This window comes from Aethalodelphis obliquidens, unplaced genomic scaffold (genome assembly GCF_003676395.1).
Source record: "Aethalodelphis obliquidens isolate GAN/ISIS:26980383/991018 unplaced genomic scaffold, ASM367639v1 scaffold39, whole genome shotgun sequence".
In the NCBI taxonomy this organism is placed as follows: Eukaryota; Metazoa; Chordata; class Mammalia; order Artiodactyla; family Delphinidae; genus Aethalodelphis; species Aethalodelphis obliquidens.
The window spans coordinates 10852334-10872184 of record NW_020837983.1 but is presented as its reverse complement, the minus strand read 5'-3'; the positions used below and the strand labels follow the sequence as shown (position 1 = coordinate 10872184).

Here is a 19851-nt window from a genome sequence, read left to right as displayed (position 1 = left end):
CACTTCTCTAATTTTATCTTCAGTTATATCTAAGATGCTTAAACATGACTGTTCAGTTTTTAATTTGGGTTATTTATTTTTTATTTTGAGACATTCTATTTGGTTCTTTTTAAATCTGCTAAATCACTTTTTATCATTTCCTTTTCTGTACATATGTTTTCTACTTTTTCTTTGAATTGAGTAAGAATAGTTGCTTTTATAGATTGTCTAGTGATTTCAAAATCTGAAGTCTTTGAAGGTCTCTTTCTTTTAGTTCTCATTCCTGATGGCTTATGTCCTTGTAGGCTTAGTTATTTTTGACTGTACACTGTTTGTTGTCCTTGAAATTTTATTTGAAGGGATTCTTTGAAGACTAGGTTGACACTAATTTTCTCCAGAAAGAACTTTCATTTGCATCTGCTAGGCACACAGGGACACTTTAAATCACTTTAAAGTAAAGTCACAACGTAAGAGGGTTTTACGGTATTATGGTTTCTTTTTCTCTTTGTTTTTGTTCATTTATTTATTTTTTTCATCATCAAATTGATATGGGTTTGGAAGCTGTGGAAGTACTAACTTGCAGTTATAACTTCTCAGAGCAGTTCCCTGCATTTACTACCTGTCTTGCTCTGCTCATCATAAGGACCTGAGGGAGGAGGATCCTTTACTTCTGTTTCACCCTTGCCCTGAGGGTTTTACCCTTATTAGTGAGGGGAGGAGCAGACGCTGGGCTTTGGCTTTGTCCTTGTCCTGAGAAGCCCACAGAACCAAAGTTCAAGTTTGCCCCAAAGGGCAAATGTTCTTAGTTCAAAAACAGCTTCAGACTGCCACTTAACTTTCAGAGACCTTGTATCCCTTTGATTTGGGGCTTTAACTTCTTAATATCTTGCCAGAGCTTTGATGCTTTTAAGAAGTTATAAAAAAATTTTTTTAGTCAGTGTGTTTTGTGGTTTCTAGTAGGAGGTTGGTCTGATCCCCATCTTGCCTTATTCCTGGAAATGGAAGTCCTTTGCTCACCTTCCTAGGCTTGGCTGAACTGCACACTTAGAAACTAGAAACCAACATGATCTACTGTAAGCAAGTTAACATATGAAAAAGTAAGCACATATTTTATTCTTTTTTTTAAACATCTTTATTGCAGTAAAATTGCTTTACATTGTTGTGTTAGTTGCTCCTGTATAACAAAGTGAATCAGCTATACATATACATATATCCCCATATCCCCTCCCTCTTGCATCTCCCTTCCACCCTCCCTATCAAACCCCTCTAGGTGGACAAAAGCACCGAGCTGATCTCCCTGTGCTATGCGGCTGCTTCCCACTAGCTATCTATTATACATTTGGTAGTGTAAGTATGGCAGTGCCACTCTCTCCCTCCGTCTCAGCTTACCCTTCCCCCTCCCCGTGTACTCAAGTCCATTCTCTACGTCTGTGTCTCTATTCCTGTCCTGCCACTAGGTTCTTTGGAACCATTTTCTTTCTTTTTAGATTCCATATATGTATGTTAGCCTACGGTGTTTGTTTTTCTCTTTCTGACTTACTTCACTCTGTATGACAGTCTCTAGGTCCATCCACACCTCTACAAATGACCCAATATCATTCCTTTTTATGGCTGAGTAATATTCCCTTGTAAATATGTGCCACATCTTCTTTATCCATTCATCTGTCGATGGACACTTAGGTTGCTTCCCTGTCCTGGCTATTGTAAGTGGTGCTGCAATGAACATTGTGGTACATGACTCTTTTTGAATTATGGTTTTCTCAGGGTATATGCCCAGTAGAGGGATTGCTGGGTCATATGGTAGTCCTATTTTTAGTTGTTTAAGGAACCTCCACACTGTTCTCCATAGTGGCTGTATCAATTTCCATTCCCACCAACAGTGCAAGAGGGTTCCCTTTTCTCCACACCCTCTCCAGCATTTATTGTTTGTAGATTTTTTGATGATGGCCATCCTGACCAGTATGAAGTGATACCTCATTGTAGTTTTGATTTGCATTTCTCTAATGATTAGTGACGCTGAGCATTCTTTCATGTGTTTGTTGGCAATCTGTATGTCTTCTTTGGAGAAATGTCTGTTTAGGTGTTCTGCCCATTTTTGGATTGGGTTGTTTGTTTTTTTGATATTGAGCTGCATGAGCTGCTTGTATATTTTGGAGATTAATCCTTTGTCAGTTGCTTCATTTGCAAATATTTTCTCCCATCCTGAGGGCTGTCTTTTCGTTTTGCTTATGGTTTCCTTTGCTGTACAAAAGCTTTTAAGTTTCATTAGGTCCCATCTGTTTATTTTTGTTTTTACATCCATTTCTCTAGGAGATGGGTCGAAAGGATCTTGCTGTGATTTATGTCAGAGTGTTCTGCCTATGTTTTCCTCAGTATTTTTTATAGTGTCTGGCCTTACATTTAGGTCTTTAATCCATTTTGAGTTTATTTTTGTGTTTGGTGTTAGGGAGTGTTCTAATTTCATTCTTTTACATGTAGCTGTCCAGTTTTCCCAGCACCATGTATTGAAGAGACTGTCTTCTCCATTGTATATTCTTGCCTCATTTATCAAAGATAAGGTGACCAAAGGTGCATGGGTTTATCTCTGGGCTTTCCATGCTGTTCCACTGATCTATATTTCTGGTTTTGTGCCAGTACCATACTGTCTTGATTACTGTAGCTGTGTAGTATAGTCTGAAGTCAGGGAGCCTGATTCCTCCAGCTCCATTTTTCTTTCTCAAGATTGCTTTGGCTATTCGGGGTCTTTTGTGTTTCCATACAAATTGTATAATTTTTTTTTCTAGTTCTGTGAAAAATGCCATTGGTAGTTTGATAGGGATTGCATTGAATGTGTAGATTGCTTTGGGTAGTAGAGTCTTTTTCACAATGTTTATTCTTCCAATCCAAGAACATGGTATATCTCTCCATCTGTTTGTATCATCTTTAACTTCTTTCATCAGTGTCTTATCATTTTCTGCATACAGGTCTTTTGTCTCCTTAGGTAGGTTTATTCCTAAGTATTTTATTCTTTTTGTTGCAGTGGTACATGGGAGTGTTTCCTTAATTTCTCTTTCAGATTTTTCATCATTAGCGTATGGGAATGCAAGAGATTTCTGTGCATTAATTTTGTGTCCTGCCACTCTACCAAATTCATTGATAAGCTCTAGTAGTTTTCTGGTAGCATCTTTAGGATTCTCGATGTATAGTATCATGTCACCTGCAAACAGTGACAGTTTTACTTCTTGCTTTCTGATTTAGATTCCTTTTATTTCTTTTTCTTCTCTGATTGCTGTGGCTAAAACTTCCAAAACTATGTTGAATAATAGTGATGAGAGTGAGCAACCTTGTCTTGTTCCTGATCTTAGAGGAAATGGTTTCAGTTTTTCACCATTGAGAACGATGTTGGCTGTGTATTCATCATATATGGCCTTTATTATGTTGAGGTACATTCCCTCTATGCCTAATTTCTGGGAAGTTTTTATCATAAATGGGTGTTGAATTTTGTCAAAAGCTTTTTCTGCATCTATTGAGATTATCATATGGTTTTTATCCTTCAATTTATTAATATGGTTTATCACACTGATTGATTTACGTATATTGAAGAATCCTTGCGTTCTTGGGATAAACCCCACTTGATCATGGTGTATGATCCTTTTAATGTGCTGTTGGATTCTGTTTGCTAGCATTTTGTTGAGGATTTTTGCATCTATGTTCATCAGTGATACTGGCCTGTGGTTTTCTTTTTTTGTAGCATCTTTGTCTGGTTTTGGTATCAGGGTGATGGTGGTCTTGTAGAATGAGTTTTGGAGTGTTCCTCTCTCTGCTATATTTTTGAAGAGTTTGAGAAGGATTGGCGTTAGCTCTTCTCTAAACGTTTGATAGAATTTGCCTGTAAAGCCATCTGGTCCTGGGCTTTTGTTTGTTGGAAGATTTTTAATCACAGTTTCAATTTCAGTGCTTGTGATTGGTCTGTTTATGTTTTCTATTTCTTCCTGGTTCAGTCTCGGAAGGTTGTGCTTTTGTAAGAATTTGTCCATTTCTTCCAGGTTGTCCATTTTATTGGCATATAGTTGCTTGTAGTAATCTCTCATGATCCTTTGTATTTCTGCATTGTCAGTTATTACTCCTCCTTTTTCATTTCTAGTTCTGTTAATCTGTGTCTTCTCCCTTTTTTTTCTTGATGAGTCTGGCTAATGGTTTATCAATTTTGTTTATCTTCTCAAAGAACCAGCTTTTAGTTTTATTGATCTTTGCTATTGTTTCCTTCAATTCTTTTTCATTTATTTCTGATCTGGTCTTTATGATTTCTTTCCTTCTGCTAACTTTGGGTCTTTTTGTTCTTCTTTCTCTAATTGCTTTAGGTGTAAGGTTAGGTTGTTTATTTGAGACTTCTTTTGTTTCTTTTTTAAATTTAATTAATTAATTTTTTTTTTTTTTTGCCACATTGGGTCTTCATTGCTGTGTGCAGGGTTTCTCTAGCTGCGGTGAGCGGCGGCTACTCTTCATTGCAGTGCACAGGCTTCTCATTGCAGTGGCTTCTCTTGTTGCAGAGCCCAGGCTCTAAGCGCACAGGCTTCATTAGTTTGGCTCATGGGCTCTAGAGCACAGGCTCAGTAGTTGTGGCGCATGGGCTTAGCTGCTCCATGCCATGTGGGATCGTCCCGGAGCAGGGCTCAAACCTGTGTCCCCTGCATTGGCAGGCAGATTCCCAACCACTGTGCCACCAGGGAAGCCCTTTTCTTGTTTCTGAGCTAGGATTGTATTACTATAAACTTCCCTCTTAGAACTGGTTTTGCTGCATCCCATAGGTTTTGGGTCATCGTGTTTTCATTGTCATATGTTTCTCAGTATTTTTTGATTTCCTCAGCAATCTCTTGATTATTTAGTAGCGTATTATTTAGCCTCCATGTGTTTGTATTTTTTACAGTTTTTTCCTGCAATTGATATCTAGTCTCAGCACATTTTTTTTGTTGTTTTGGTTTTTTTTGTTTGTTTGTTTGTTTTTGCGGTATGCAGGCCTCTCACTGTTGCGGAGCACAGGCTCCAGACATGCAGGCTCAGCGGCCATGGCTCACAGGCCTAGCTGCTCCGCGGCATGTGGGATCCTCCCGGACCGGGGCACGAACTCGTGTCCCCTGCATCGGCAGGCGGACTCTCAACCACCGCGCCACCAGGGAAGCCCTCCGTTCTGTTATTATAAAAATAATCTCCCATGTTATGTTCAACTATTTTTATTATTTCACTTTTTACATTTAAATTTTTTTTTTTTTTTTTTTTTTGGCGGTACGTGGGCCTCTCACTGTTGTTGCCTCTCCCGTTGCGGAGCACAGGCTCCAGACGCGCAGGCTCAGCGGCCATGGCTCACGGCCCCAGCCGCTCTGCAGCATGTGGGATCTTCCCGGACTGGGGCATGAACCCGTGTCCCCTGCATCGGCAGGCGAACTCTCAACCACTGTGCCACCAGGGAAGCCCTACATTTAAATTTTTGATCCATCTGCACTTTGTTCTGGTGCACCATTTATTGTTCATTTACTGTGTGTGCCAGACATGGTATTCAGCATTTTACATACATTATCTTATTTAAGAATCAGAATTATGGCAACCTTTATTTTACTAATAAGGACATTGAAGCTTAGAAACACAAACTCAGCCAAGATCTTACATCTAGTGAGTGTCATAATCGAACTCAAGTTAGCCTGAGTTCAATTTTTATGCTCTTCTGTATAATATTTATAAAATTAGCATTCTGTGTTGTTTGGAAATCCCCAACTTCATGACTGCTATTTTAGGAAAAATAGTTGATGAGTATGTGATGACAACTAACCATTCCAAGAGACTTAAAGAACCAGGAAGATGCATTGAGGTGGGGCTACTAGATGTCAATTAGCCAAAGTCGTTCTCCAGCTGGGCAACTGACTCCTGCCCCAAACTGGAAGCTGAGGATTCAAATACTTCTCCCAGCAAAATTATGGATGATTCGATTACATTACACAGAGTAAACAGAACTGTGACTATTAACTCTTTGAATGTAAGAGTCTCTTGAACCTCCTTTGTCATGGAACAGCATAGATTCCAGAGTTTGGATTGGGTTCAGCCTGCAAGTAGAACATAATTATTGGATGTGATTGATTCTTAGATACACATCTTTTCACATTTAACATCTCTGAGATCAGGATGCCTCTTCTGATCAGTGGTGTCTTATAATTGTTGTTGGCCAGGTGACAGACAATATGTAGCAGTGGCCACCTGCATTTGTGCCAACCTGCTTTATATTTCTAATGGTACAAATGGACAACAGCAACTCATCAACTTTTCATTCAACAAACCATTTAAGGACCATTTCAGGAAGGAATATAATCTTGGTTGTTTTCTGGACTCTTCTGTTGACACCTTCTGAAAAGAATCAAGAAAGCAGCTGTATTAAAACTTGGGGGTAGGTGCTAGAGTCATTGACTTGGAAAAAAAATCCTCAAAAGACCTTTTTTTTAAAAAAATTTTTATTTATTTTGGGCTGCGTTGGCTCTTCGTTTATGTTCGCGGGCTTTCTCTAGTCGCGGAGAGCGGGGGTCTTCGTTGCGGTGCGCAGGCTTCTCATTGCTGTGGTTTCTCTTGTTGCGGAGCACAGGCTGTAGGCACACAGGCTTCAGTAGTTGTGGCATGTGGGCTCAGTAGTTGTGGCACATGGGCTTAGTTGCTCCACGGGATGTGGGATCTTCCTGGATCAGAGATCGAACCCATGTCCCCTGCATTGGCAGGCGATTCTTAACCACTGTGCCACCAGGGAAGGCCCCAAAGAACTGTTTAAAGAAATCCTGCATAACTGACACCCCTGCTGGCACAGAGGATGATTGTGTTTGGAAAAACAGGACATATATACCCAACTCTGAAGTGAAATGCATTTCGAAGACTGGACTCTGAATGAGAAGTCTGGGGAATACTTTAACCTATTTATTTCTCTTATGTGTTCCTTTCATATTGTGCACAATTGATGTGATAAAATCTATGTCTATTAAACTTCTTTTAGCAATTAATTAAAATAGCTAATTTCAACACCAGCAATGGTGACTTCAACCTATACTCCTGGCTCTGTATTGATTGAAGTAATCTGTTGAACAATCTCAGAAGAGCTGTGCAAATCAGTGATCACTCTGGACTCTCATCTTTTGTTTGTTTGCTTGTTTTTGACTGAGTGGCTTGCGGGATCTTAGTTCCCCTACTAGGGATTGAACCCGGGCCCTCAGCAGTGAAAGCATAGAGTCCTAACAACTGGACCGCCCAGGAATTCCCTGGACTCTCTTCTGAAAGCAATCCCAAGTCCTAGGACCTTTAGCACAAGGAATTTTTCTTGTAGTAATTCTCAGGGTCTTAGTGAGACACCAAGGCCTTTCACTTTGACGTTCTTTTCCTTTGTGCCTCTAATAAAGATGCTCACACCTTCCGCAGGGGTTTCGTTTCCATTGCAGCTGGTTAATGCGACTCTGATTCTATGAATCCCTCTCTTTGGCTCCGAGCGTGTCTTTCCAGTATCCTTAAAAACTTCCTCACTCACTGTTCCTGCACATGAGCTAACAGCTGAAGGTCAGCAGGTGCCACAGCCACTGCATCTTCCTCAAAGAGCTAGTAAAGTTTAAAAAGTTCCTTCAATCATTATCAAATAAAATGCTAAGTAATATGAAAGCATTGTGTCCTAGTTTAATTGATGACATTCCCTCCTCCTTTCTCAGTGGTACGAAGCCACTGGCGCATCTTGCAATCAATGGCCTCTCAAATTAGACGAAATATGGTAGTTTCAGCTTGGGAGGGGTGTGGGTCAGGAAGCCAGTTAGACAAAGAAGTACATGAGGTCATTTTGTTGTCGTTGCATATTTATCACTTTGAACGAATCTATAGGAGACTGACTGTATCAATAGATCTAATTAATTTCCTAGGTTTTGTCTTACGCACTTAAGCTGGGTGTTCCTGATCATACTTTCTTTTGTAATCAGAGTAGAGGATTTTACCATGGTCCTTTAAAAATTTTGTTTTTTTGGCTCTGGTCTGTTGTTCTCACCTGCCAAGATCATTCTGGATCATTATTCTCTTATTTACAGTTTTAGCTGTCCCTCCCTCTAGCTTTACGCCATGTGTAAATTTGATAAGCCGAACCTCTATATTTTTACCCAAGTCACTAATAAAAATATTGAGCAGTCCTGGGACAATTTTGTAGAGCCATGGCAGCCATTAGTGATTCCCTCAGGTTGGCATGAACCACAGATTGACTCTTTCTGGACATAGCATTTTACCCAGCTGCAACTCCATGCATCTGAGATATAGTGCAGTTGGTAGGCACCCAAGCTTTGATCTCAGAGTTGACCTCTCAACCCTAGCCCCACCATATCCTTGCTATATGACCCTGGGCAAGTTACCTGATGAATCTCTGCTTAGTTTCCTCATCTGTAAAATGGGACAATTCTTTTTACTTTATAGGAATGGGTAGATGTTTAAGTTAATTAGTACTCACAAAACACTTCGTAGAGTTCCTGACATAAAGTAGGCTCTCAATAAATATTAATGGTTAGTCCTATCAATTTTCTCAGATTTCTCCATCTTGTTCAATACATACCATGAGACACTTTGTCAGATGCCTAAGAAAAACTCAGCATAAACTAACTTCATCATTCTTCTGTTCTAACAGACTTATCAAAAAAATGAGATCCGTTTAGTATGCAGTTTTTATTTATAATTTATAATGACTATTTTCAACAAGGGTTTGTTGCAGCTTAAAATAAAAGACATGTATGGATTTATTTGTGATGAATCCAGGCTGACTGTTAATGATCAACACTCTACTTTTAAGTGTTTAGGAACACTGGGAATCCATTATACAGCTGACAGTTCTGTATTTTATTGAATTTCCCCTTTTACCATGTAATGGCAACCAATATTTGCCTGTCTCCACCTTCTAGGGATCATGCCATTCCCAAGATTTCTTAAAGACTGATGTTGATGTTTGTAGAATCACATCTGCAGGTTATTTTTTTTTTATCCTGGATGTATTTCATAGGAGTTGCAGCATTAAACACATTTGAAGCAGCCGGGACTCTCACCACCTTCTCATTTATCTTGGATTTCACTGCCTTATAGCCCTTGTCATTCTGTCCTTAAGGGTAGTGGTTTTAAACCTTTCGAGTGCATGTGAATCACTTGGAGGAGGGAGAGCTGTTAGAAATGCACATCTCCAACCTGCCTCCAGAGATTTCGGCTTAGTAGGTCTGAAATGGGGCCTGGGAATATACATTTTTACAAACACTCTAGGTGAGTCTGATGCACCACCTGTGTGAAACACCTTATACAGAGGAAAATGATGGAAAATAATTTTGTAATTATGATTTTTTTCTTATCATGTTCTTGTATATGTTAGCATTATCCACCTCTCCTCCAAAATTAGTCTTACTTGGTGGCTTTGGTCCAAACAAACTTATAAATAGCCCTTTTGTTTAGCATTTTTCATAAACCTTGGATTATTCTGGATTTTTGACCCTCCTGACACGACTCATAAAGCTTATGCATTTAAAAAAATATTGTCCTTGGGGAAAAAAAAATTGTCCTTGGTTCTGGGCCATTTCTGTCATTGTTAGCATGTGTGCTTTGAAAGCCTGAGCCCATTAGAGTGCTCTCTATGCGGTCCTGCCTCGGCCCCTTCAGATGTCCACAGGGCGGTACGCTGTACACTCGGGGCATCCAGCCAGGATTTCCTGAGAATGAGATGAGGCTGTGGATGACAGAGAGAAGAGCTATATGAGCTATTTATTAAAATGCCTATGGGAAATCTGCCCAGAAACTGGTCATGTACTGGTGCCCTGCCATTTGTTAGTGGTTGAGGTGAGAAGGGATGAATTCAGACCAAAGCTGAGGCCGTCCGGCCTTCTGAAATTGCTGATGTCAGGCCTTCTTCTAGACCACTTCCCTGATACGTCATCCCACTTCTTCCTCTCTGACCCTTTGGACCTCGATATGCTTTCATCACTGCGTATTGCACACTGGAGTTCAGTTGTTTGGTCATGTGTCCACCATTTATTACATTAAATAAAGGAACAAGGTCTTCCTTATTTAAAACAAAAACAATATAAAACAAACAAAATCCTGCACTTTGCACACTACTTGACGTTCAGTATTTGTTGAACTAAGCCACTGATAACGAATATTCGACAGGCATGCTATATTCCGGTCCTGTGTTGGAGCAGACATTGCTAATGGATCTCTGAACTCTTCCCTCCTGAACTTGGAAGCAGTTTCAATATTCTTCAGAACATGGCTTTTCCATCAAATCTACCAGAACTGACTTGCAAAATGACACCTACTTGCCAATTCTAAACAAAACAGAGGTCCTTTTCTCCTACTACAGTCCAGTTGTTAACTCCATTCATGGAATAAAAAAAGAAAATAGCTTACAAATACAAATTAAGTACTTGGAAAGTCAAGTTGGTATGATAAATACTAAGGGGAAAACACAGGGAATTTACATTGGTTATAGAGTAGCCAGCATCTTGCAATAAGCAGGTGTCTGGGTTTTCCAGCTTTTGAGACTCTAGAATGATATTAATGATACAATAATGAGAATGATACTAAAACTCAGCATCTCATTTCATGGGATCAGCAAAGTCTGAAACCTTTCAAGTAATGATTCTCCTATACCACAGAAACTGGGCCCGCGTTTCGGTGAGATCCAAAATCAATGTGTAAGTTGAGAGCTGTGTCTCCTAACATACATCAGGAGGCAAAGGCAGCATCATTTGGGCTGAAAGGGAGATAAACAAAAGCAGGACTGTCTGGGGAATATTTTCTTTCCTCCCTCTCCTTCATCTCCCCTTCCCCATGCAACTTTTGAACCCTGATTATTAGCTATCACTTAACAATCTTGACAGTTCCATTTTGCACTGATAAACTTCTTTTTTGTGTACCTATATAACCAGCCCAAACTGGGGCTGCTCCGAAGTAAAGCCAGACCCTCGCCATCTCTGCCTCTTTCTCTCAAACGTGGCCACTATAGTTGTTCTCTCTTAGGTTCCTATTTTAGAGCTCAGTGATACTGAGAAAACTATCCCTTCTTTCAACTCCTAGATTGAAGGCTAAAGGACTGAAGGGTACATGTAGGGTATTTATAAGCTCTGAAGTTGCTGGAGTCACTCTCAGAGGGAACTTGGATTTCAAGAGGCTATTAATACAGAAATCCTTATTTTTCAGAACCTGCTAGTGAGTGAGATTCTCCAAATCAGAAAAATTTTACCATTAAAATTTTAATTCCTTAAAAATATAGACAATGTATTAAAGACATTGCATCCCTCTCTGCCTTTAGGAACAACTTCACTGGTTTGATGCTGCCACAGGATCAACACCAAGAGTGGAGACATTTGTTCACTAAGCTGTGAATGGTGCCATGAACCTCCCACAAACTTTTGTGGAATGTTGGGCAAACGCCTCCATGTTCCTCTTCTTGACCTTTTTGGACAGCTTTTTATAGTCTTGTCTACTCTTCACCTGTGGAGTTATCAGATGCCCTTCCTGGCTCTTACGATGAGCTTGCCTTTCAAAATGCATGTTTTCCTTCAAGTTATTCCTTCTAAGTGTTTATGGGCTAGAACATCAGACAATGAGGTTTCTTTGAATTGTGTATAAAATAAGAGTTAACTCTGAATGAGGCTTCCCCTCTACTGGCCTCCTAGCTTCCAGGTTCTGATGAGTCTAGACTGGCTTCCCCCAGTGGAGACTGAGCTCTGATTAGCATAAAGCTTAAAAACATGTTTCATTTTGTTTTTGTGTAGTACTGGGTCTATATCCAGGGAGCAGTAACCTAGAATATTCTGCACTGATCAACTCACCATAGAGGGAAATGTTCTGTTCTTGAGATAAAGGGCATTCAAAGGAGGGCAGCCACCAGGGTGATAGGTATTGAAACCATGTCATTCAGGAACCAGCTGAAAGAACTGAGGCCGTTAGGGTTATGGGGAACTACTGAAAGGAAACAGATGTCCTCCAACAGGTGGAGGGTGGTCTGCCCTGGGAGAGGGCGTTAGGCTTGCTGGGTACAGCTACTGAAGGCAGAACTCAGGATGAAGAACAGAAGTCACTGGGAGAAGATATGATAAACTGCAGAACAAGCAGAGCTTGCTTAAAGCGGAACGAGTGCCTTTTAGGGAATGACTTTTCTGTAGCTGACGTATTCAAGCAAATAGTGGCTGACGGACTTTGAGGGAGAAATCCTCAGAGAGGTTACCACTGGCCAACCCAAGCTCACTCTTTCTCTTTCTTTCTCTCTGCCTCTCTGTCTGTCTGTCACACACACACACACACACACACACACACACACACACACACACTCACCCCATTCTTTACCTTCCCCTTCCATACTTTAATTTTTATTTTAAAATTTTTTCTCCGTACCATATAGCAACATCCTATAGATTCTACTTTTTAATCATGTTTCTTGGCAGTCTCCCCCAACCGGAATGGAACTTCCTGGAGATGAGGGATTTGCCTGTCCTGTTTGTTGCCATATCCCCATCACTCAGGACACGCTTGGCACGTAGTAGGCTGAATGAATTTATTGCTGAATGAATAAATGATCAGGGATCACTGTAGAAGGAGACCCTCCCTGGGGTGAGTAGTGGGTCTGATTATCTCTGGGTACTTTCCAGATCTGGAATCTTAGGATGTTATAAGCCCTACAAAGCAGGCCCCATGTCTCCTGACACTTGGGCCACTCTTGCCTGGGGAGGAGTATTGCTGAGAAAACCATTAAGGCCACGTGTGCAAATTTACTAAATAGGTGAAGAATGCGTGTGGCCAGCGCGGAGCAGGGCCTGATGCATGGCTGCTGGGTGATGGGGAGAGGAAGGCCTCAGAGAAAGAGGGATTTGAAACATGAGCTACATACAGAGGAGGACATAGGTTTCGGGTGGGAATCTCAGCCTTTGAGCACGTTACTTAATATCTCTGAAGCTTAATTTCCTCATGTATACAAACCTTGCAGGACTGTAGTGAAAATGAAATGTGAATCACTGGGCCCAGGGCCAATCACAGAAGTTTGTTGCTCAGAAAGTGCTTGCTCCCCTTTGGGTGATGGGTGCTGTGCTATTTCACTTGAGTTTTGACTCGGTGAGATTTTATAGAGATGTGTACAAAGGACTTGCAAAGTAGAGGGCGGGAGTAGACTCCAAAGTGGGGAGTCTAGACCCAAACCGCCTGGGTTCAGATCCTGGCTTTCACTTACTAACTGGGTGACCTTGGGCAAGTTACTTGACCTCTCTGTGCCTCAATAGCCTCATCTGTAAAATGGGGCTAATAATAGTACCTATGCTCTAGGGTCGTGTGAAGATTAAATGAGTTACGATACATAAGGCACTTAAAACAGTGACTAGCCCAATGCGGGCACACTGTACACGCCAGCTATTAGGATTATTATGTATTCTGAAGTAAGTCTACCACAGATCCCTTTGGTTAAGGTCAGGAGGGAGACAGGGGAAGGTGGGGTGAAACCAGACATGACTGTCATAACAGTGTGAGCTCCGCCAGACAAGGCCTCTTCACAAGACCCAGCCCATTTCTCCTCGCTTCCTTCACAAGGCCTTTCCCAGCTGCCCTGCCCCTGGGTGCCTAGATCACCCTGGATTAGTGCTTTACATATACTGCCTTGTACTATCATTTATGTTTTTATATTCTGCCCCACCCCAACTCAATCGTGAATTCCCTGAGGAAGGCAAGAAAACACCTGTCTACCCTGTCCCTTTCCTCTGTACTCTGCCATGATTGTGAGGAGCGTGTGGGTTGGTGAGAATAGCTTTGGAATCAGGTGGTCTGCATTTTAATCCCAACTCTCCTACTTCCTAGATCCATGACCTGGGCAAGCTGCTTAACCATACACGACCTCAGTTTCATCATCTATGAAATGGGGACAATATTATCACCTAGGGCTGTTGTAAAGATGGAGATAACGCATGAAAAATATTTAGCACAGAGCCTGCAGCCATAATAAACAGTCAGTAAGCCGGACGTTTGACTATGCTTAAGGCCAAAGAGAACACTGCTAAGAAGTGATCCTATCAGAAGCACAGGCTGTGGTTTACAGTGGATAGGAGCAGAGAGCAAGGTGATGCGCCCACTGCAGTGGTCCATCATTGACGTGATAAGGACCATGGGCCTACACTCCTCGGCCCCTGGCTCTCCACCCTCAAGGAGGAAGCACTGGTTGTTCAGTTCCATGAAGATGGCGGTCTTAGTTTCAGTAACAGAATGAGAAGCACCTACTATGCATTTCCTGGTTGTGACATTGTGCTACAGTAATGTGAGATGTTGCTGCTGAGGGAAGCTGAGTGAAGGGTATATCCGATGTCTCTAAATTATTCCTTATACCTGCATGTAAATTTTTGCAATTATCTCAAAAATCATTTAAAAATAAGTACCTGAATTAACTCATCTTTTGTGATCCCCTTCTTTATGGCCTTCTTTCTCCCTAACTCCTTTTCCATAGCCCTTGATTATATCCCTGTGTCCTGCACACAACAGCACTTACATTGAGTATCGATGCCCCACCGCAAACATGGGGAGAAAAGAACAACAATAATGGATTGTAATTGAGTGTTTATCTGCCAGAATGGTTCAAAGCACCTTATACATATTAACTCTTTTAATCTTTACAATAACCCTTGAGGTTTTTATAACCCTCACTTCACAAGTGAGAAAAATCAGGCTGTGAGAAATGAAATAACTTGTTCAACGTCACATAGCAGAGCCGAGACTCCATATTTGCTGGGCTCCAAAGCCTCCTCGGCTACTCATTGTAGATCTTATAAAATCTGAGAGTGCGATTATTAAAAACAACATTTTAAATGATTACCACAATAAGTTCAATGAACATCCATCATTCCTATAGATACAAAATAAAAGAAAAAGAATATTTTTCCTTGTGATGAGAACTCTTAGGATTTATTCTGTTAACGAATTTCATATATAAGATACAGCGGTGTTCATTATATTAATCGTGTTGTACATTACATCCCTAGTAATTATTTATCTTACACCTGGAATTTTGTACCATCATTTCATGAGGTATGTAAGTCAAATCATATGCTGTACACCTTACACTATACGGTGCCATTTGTCAATTATATCTCAAGGAAAATGGAAGGAAAAACATTTTTTTCTTTTTGTTTTTAAATGGAAGCATAGTTGATTTACAATATTATGTTAGTTTCTGGTGTACGGCAAAGTGATTCAGTTATATATATATATATATATATATGATATACATGTGATATATATTCTTTTTCAGATTCTTTTCTATTATAGGTTACTACAAGATGTTGAAGATAGTTCCCTATGCTATACAGTAGGTTCATGTTGTTTATCTATTTTGTATATAGTGGTGTTTATATCTGTTAATCCCAAACTCCTAATTTATCCCTCCCCCCTCTCACCTTCTCCTTTCGTAGCCACAAATTTTTTTTTTTTTTTTGGTTGTGTTGCGTCTTCGTTTCTGTGCGAGGGCTTTCTCTAGTTGTGGCAAGCGGGGGCCACTCTTCATCGCGGTGCGCGGGCCTCTCACTGTCGTGGCCTCTCTTGTTGTGGAGCACAGGCTCCGGACGCGCAGGCTCAGTAGTTGTGGCTTACGGGCCCAGTTGCTCTGCAGCATGTGGGATCTTCCCAGACCAGGGCTCGAACCCGTGTCCCCTGCATTAGCAGGCAGATTCTCAACCATTGTGCCACCAGGGAAACCCCCGTAGCCACAAATTTTTGTAAATCAGTAATAAATTTTGTAATAAAATAAGTTCATTTGTATCATTTAAGAAAAAAATTTTTAATGTATTTTTTGACAACCGTTGGGGTGTTCTTTATCTCTGCTCAGTGGGATCTGTAGACAGACCCCCAGGAACCATACAACAATAAGGAATGGCGAACTCAGTCCCTCACCTCCATCAAGCCTTCGCCCAAATGTCTCCTTGTGCATGACGTCTTCTCTAGCCTCCATATTAAATGTTAGCAAATCCCCTACACAAACCTACCCCTGCTAGGTGACCAGCTGTCCTAGTTTGCCAGGAACTGAGGGGGCTCCCAGGGTACATGGCTTTTCAGGGTTTTTAAAAAAATTTTTTGTACACTTACAAAAAAAAGCTATTTGTTTTCACAAATAACTTTGACCCTACCCTGCATTGGGTCTTCGTTGTGGCACGCGGGCTTTCTCTAGTTGCCGAGAGCAGGGCATACTCACCATTGGGGTGCGCAGGCTTCTCATTGTGGTGGCTTCTCTTGTTGCGGAGCACGGGCTCTAGGGACACGGGCTTCAGTAATTGTGGCACACAGGCTTAGTTGCTCCGCGGCACGTGGGATCTAACTGGACCAGGGCTCGAACCCGTGTCCCCTGCATTGGCAGGCGGATTCTTAACCACTGAACCGGGGAAGCCCGGCTTTTCAGTTTTAAAATCAGGATAGTCCCTGGCAAACCTGGAGGAGTTGGTCACCCCGCCCTGCTCATTCAACCTTACATCCCTTCCTGACAAGTCAGTCAGATACCCAAGGGCAAAACATTCCAAGTAGAGGCCATAGCGGAGTACAAGCCCCTGAGGCAAAACACGCCTGGTAGGTCGAAGGAAGAGGAGGCAAGGGTGGCTGGAATGGGATAAATGGGAGAGAGCTGGTGGGCAGTTAAGACAGAGAGTTGGAGGAGGGAGCAGATCATGTAGTGCCTTGTAGTCTTGGTAATGGCTTTGGATTTTGCTTTGAGTGAGAAGGAAGCCATCAGGGTGTTTGAATAAAGAAGTAACGTAACCAGACTTACATGTGGAATTCTGGGGATAAAAGGTTAGATTGGGAATAAAAAAGAATGGGCTACATGCAGTGTGGTGTCCTGGATTGGAGCAAACAGAAAAAGTACGTTAGTGGAAAAACTGATGAAACCCTAACAAAGTCTGGAGTGCAGCGAATAAGAATGTTCTATTTTGACAAACATACCATAGTAATATAAAATGTTAACATTGGGAGTAACTGGGTGAGAGATACATGGGAACTCTCTGTATTATCTTTGCAACTTTTCTGTAAACCTGAAATTATTCCAAAACAAAAACAAGAAGTTGAGAGAGAGAGAGAGAGAGAAATGAGAGAAGATAAAAAGGAACTAGTAAGTACAGACAACTCTCTCTTCTCCTAAGATGGAACAATTTGTGGATGAGTTTTGGGCTCTGCTGAAATTCTACCACTAAAACTTTCAGCTCTTGGGCAAAGACTCTTTTTTCCCTGCTCTAAAGCAAATACTCCTGCAAAAGATAATCCATTAACATTTATTAGTCATTTACACCTTAGTATAAATTAGTTTGTCAGCTACTTTTCTGAGAGCAAATGGGACAAGAAGGCAGGAAGTTAGGGTTTCTTTCCTTCATAATTCAGTCTAGGACTAGACTTCTTGAGTGAGGTACCTTATGCATGGTTAGCTTTTATTTTCATTCTTTGTCTTACACAAATGTAAACGCGTATCGTTCTTAGGTTTTTTTTCTCTCTCTCTCTTTTTTTTTTTTTATGGTTGCTTACAAAATTAGCAAAAACTGGGGCAGAAACTTGTTTTCCCCCTTGGTTGTGAATGCTTTTAGGAAGTTGCATTTTTACAACTGCTTTGCTCCTGGCAGTAACCCAAGGGTAATCCACTACAGAAAACCGTATCTGAAACCCCCAGATGGCATTGCCTAGCCAGAGGATGGTGGCAGGAATGGCAGTCTCTCTGAAAGTTACATGTTCTTGCCTTATCTCACCGTCACAGAGCCTTGAACTTTTTGCTTCTCCTGTTATTAGACCGAGAGTATTAGATTCCCAGGAGTAGGAGAGAAACCATAACAAGATGAGAAGATCTTATAAAGAAACTGTTCTATGCATCCTTTTTTTCTGAGTCAAATACCATATGTGGAACTTTATAATCCATTATTTATAAATGTCTTATGAATGATAGCAATGTATATTTTGAACTAACCATATGTTATATAAGAAGTATCACAGTGCTACAAAACAACAAAACTTTGCCTTTTCGAGGATGAAATTGTACTTAAATTATTTTTATTTCATCAAAAGCAAAAACTTTAATTTCCAAAGGCAGGGGGAAATATATGCTAGCCAATTAGTAACTGTGCAATTTCTATTAAACCTTAAAATATCGTTGAGTTTCTTACTACACATGAAATCATTAGCTCTATAAAATGTGCAGTTGTTTTCTATTAGAAAAAAAATCCAATCATAGTATCCTTTTCAAATTTTTAATGTTATAATGGGTCCTTTTTGATCTTTGTACAGCAAAGTTCTCCTTGGCCTATGAGGTCCGTCAGCTCCTTCAGGGCCAATTTATAGAAAAATGAGAACCTGTCCAAGACTTCATTAAAGTGAAACACAAAACCTTTTAGGTTGATTGGATGTTCAACCTAAAAACACAGTGCGAGTGGAACCCGGGATTCTTGTTTCATCAGTAATTCAAAATGCTGTGATTTTTACCTGGAAAGGAAAGGGCGTCCTTTGCTCGCCTTTGCACAGTATCAGAAGGCTCCTTTGGCTTGGGCGGTTGGGAAGGGCCCCCCGGGAAAGTGACATTTAAACTGAGACCGAGGCCAGTGCCAACTTCATGGGGGCGAGACCTGTGTGGTCACAGAGGGCCCCATACTCAGAAGGGCCTCTGCTTGGTTTAATGCTCTACTGTTACCATCTTGAAATTCTGAATAATTTTGGAATAAGAGGCCCTGATTTTCATTTTGCACTGGGCCCTGCAAATTATGTAACCAGTTCTGCCTGGTAGAGAATAGTGCTTTGTGGAGTATTTGTTGAATGGATGGCAAGAAGGAGCCAGCTGTTCAAAGAACCTGATGGATGTACCGGGCAAAATGACCAGCAAATGCTGAAATCTTGGTGTGTGTGAGCTGGACCACCATGCTGTGCATTTCCGGGTCCATCATGCACCCTGCAGCCTACCGAATGCCCCTCCCAGAGTTATGCAGTGCACAACCTGCACGGCTGTACATGGTGGTCCTATGGGCAAGAAACAGGAAAGCCAGTGTGGATAGATCATTACAAGGTGGAGGAGAGACAATGTAGACAGATTATTACAAAGGGGAAGAGAGTGGTATGATATGAGATGGGAGAGTCAGGCAGCAGTCAGATCACATAGGGCCTCATAGACCGTGGTGTTAATCTTGGACTTTATTCTGAGATGAGATGGAACGCAGATGAGTTTTAAGCAGACATGTGACATAATACATTTTACATACAAGATGACTCCAGCTTCATTGTGGAAAATGGATGGAGGGGGTCAGAATGAAAGCAGGGAGACTGGTTAACAGCCCAGGTTAGTGATTGTGTCATGATAGCTTGGACTTTGGTGGTAAGAGAAAAAAGTGAAGTATGAACTGATAAGGTATATATTTTAGAACCAGTAGTAGTATTTACTAGCAGTATTTATGCCTGGTTTCTGCTGGCAGCTACTAACCTGGTTTGTTCTACGTCATAGGAAATCACTGAATTCTCAAGGTCATCCAACATGTCAGAGTTGATGGAGTCCTGTGTGACTCACCTGCTACGAGAATACACAGTGGCATCACAGATCTGGGCTTATTCAATTTCGAAGTCATGCTCATATATGAAACAAGGAACCTGGAATTTGTGGATATATTTATCTTTGGTTATCAAGAATCTCTTTCATATCAATAGGAAAGAAAACCATAAAAGAAAGCTATCTAAAGTACTCAAGACAGGAACTGCTGTATCATAATGACTGTGTTCCCATAGTGATCTCACAATATATGCAGAAACCTGGGACCACTTTGCAGTCAGCACACAACTGTGGATTGATAACGAGCCCGTCGGTGGGTGGTGGGAGTCTGCCTGTAGCTGCAA

General features: G+C 41.1%; 1 pseudogene; it reads right to left on the bottom strand.

Moving 5' to 3' along the window:
• Positions 1-6985: 6985 nt before the first annotated feature.
• On the bottom strand, positions 6986-15940 carry LOC113633264 (40S ribosomal protein S20 pseudogene; annotated as a pseudogene).
• Positions 15941-19851: the final 3911 nt, after the last annotated feature.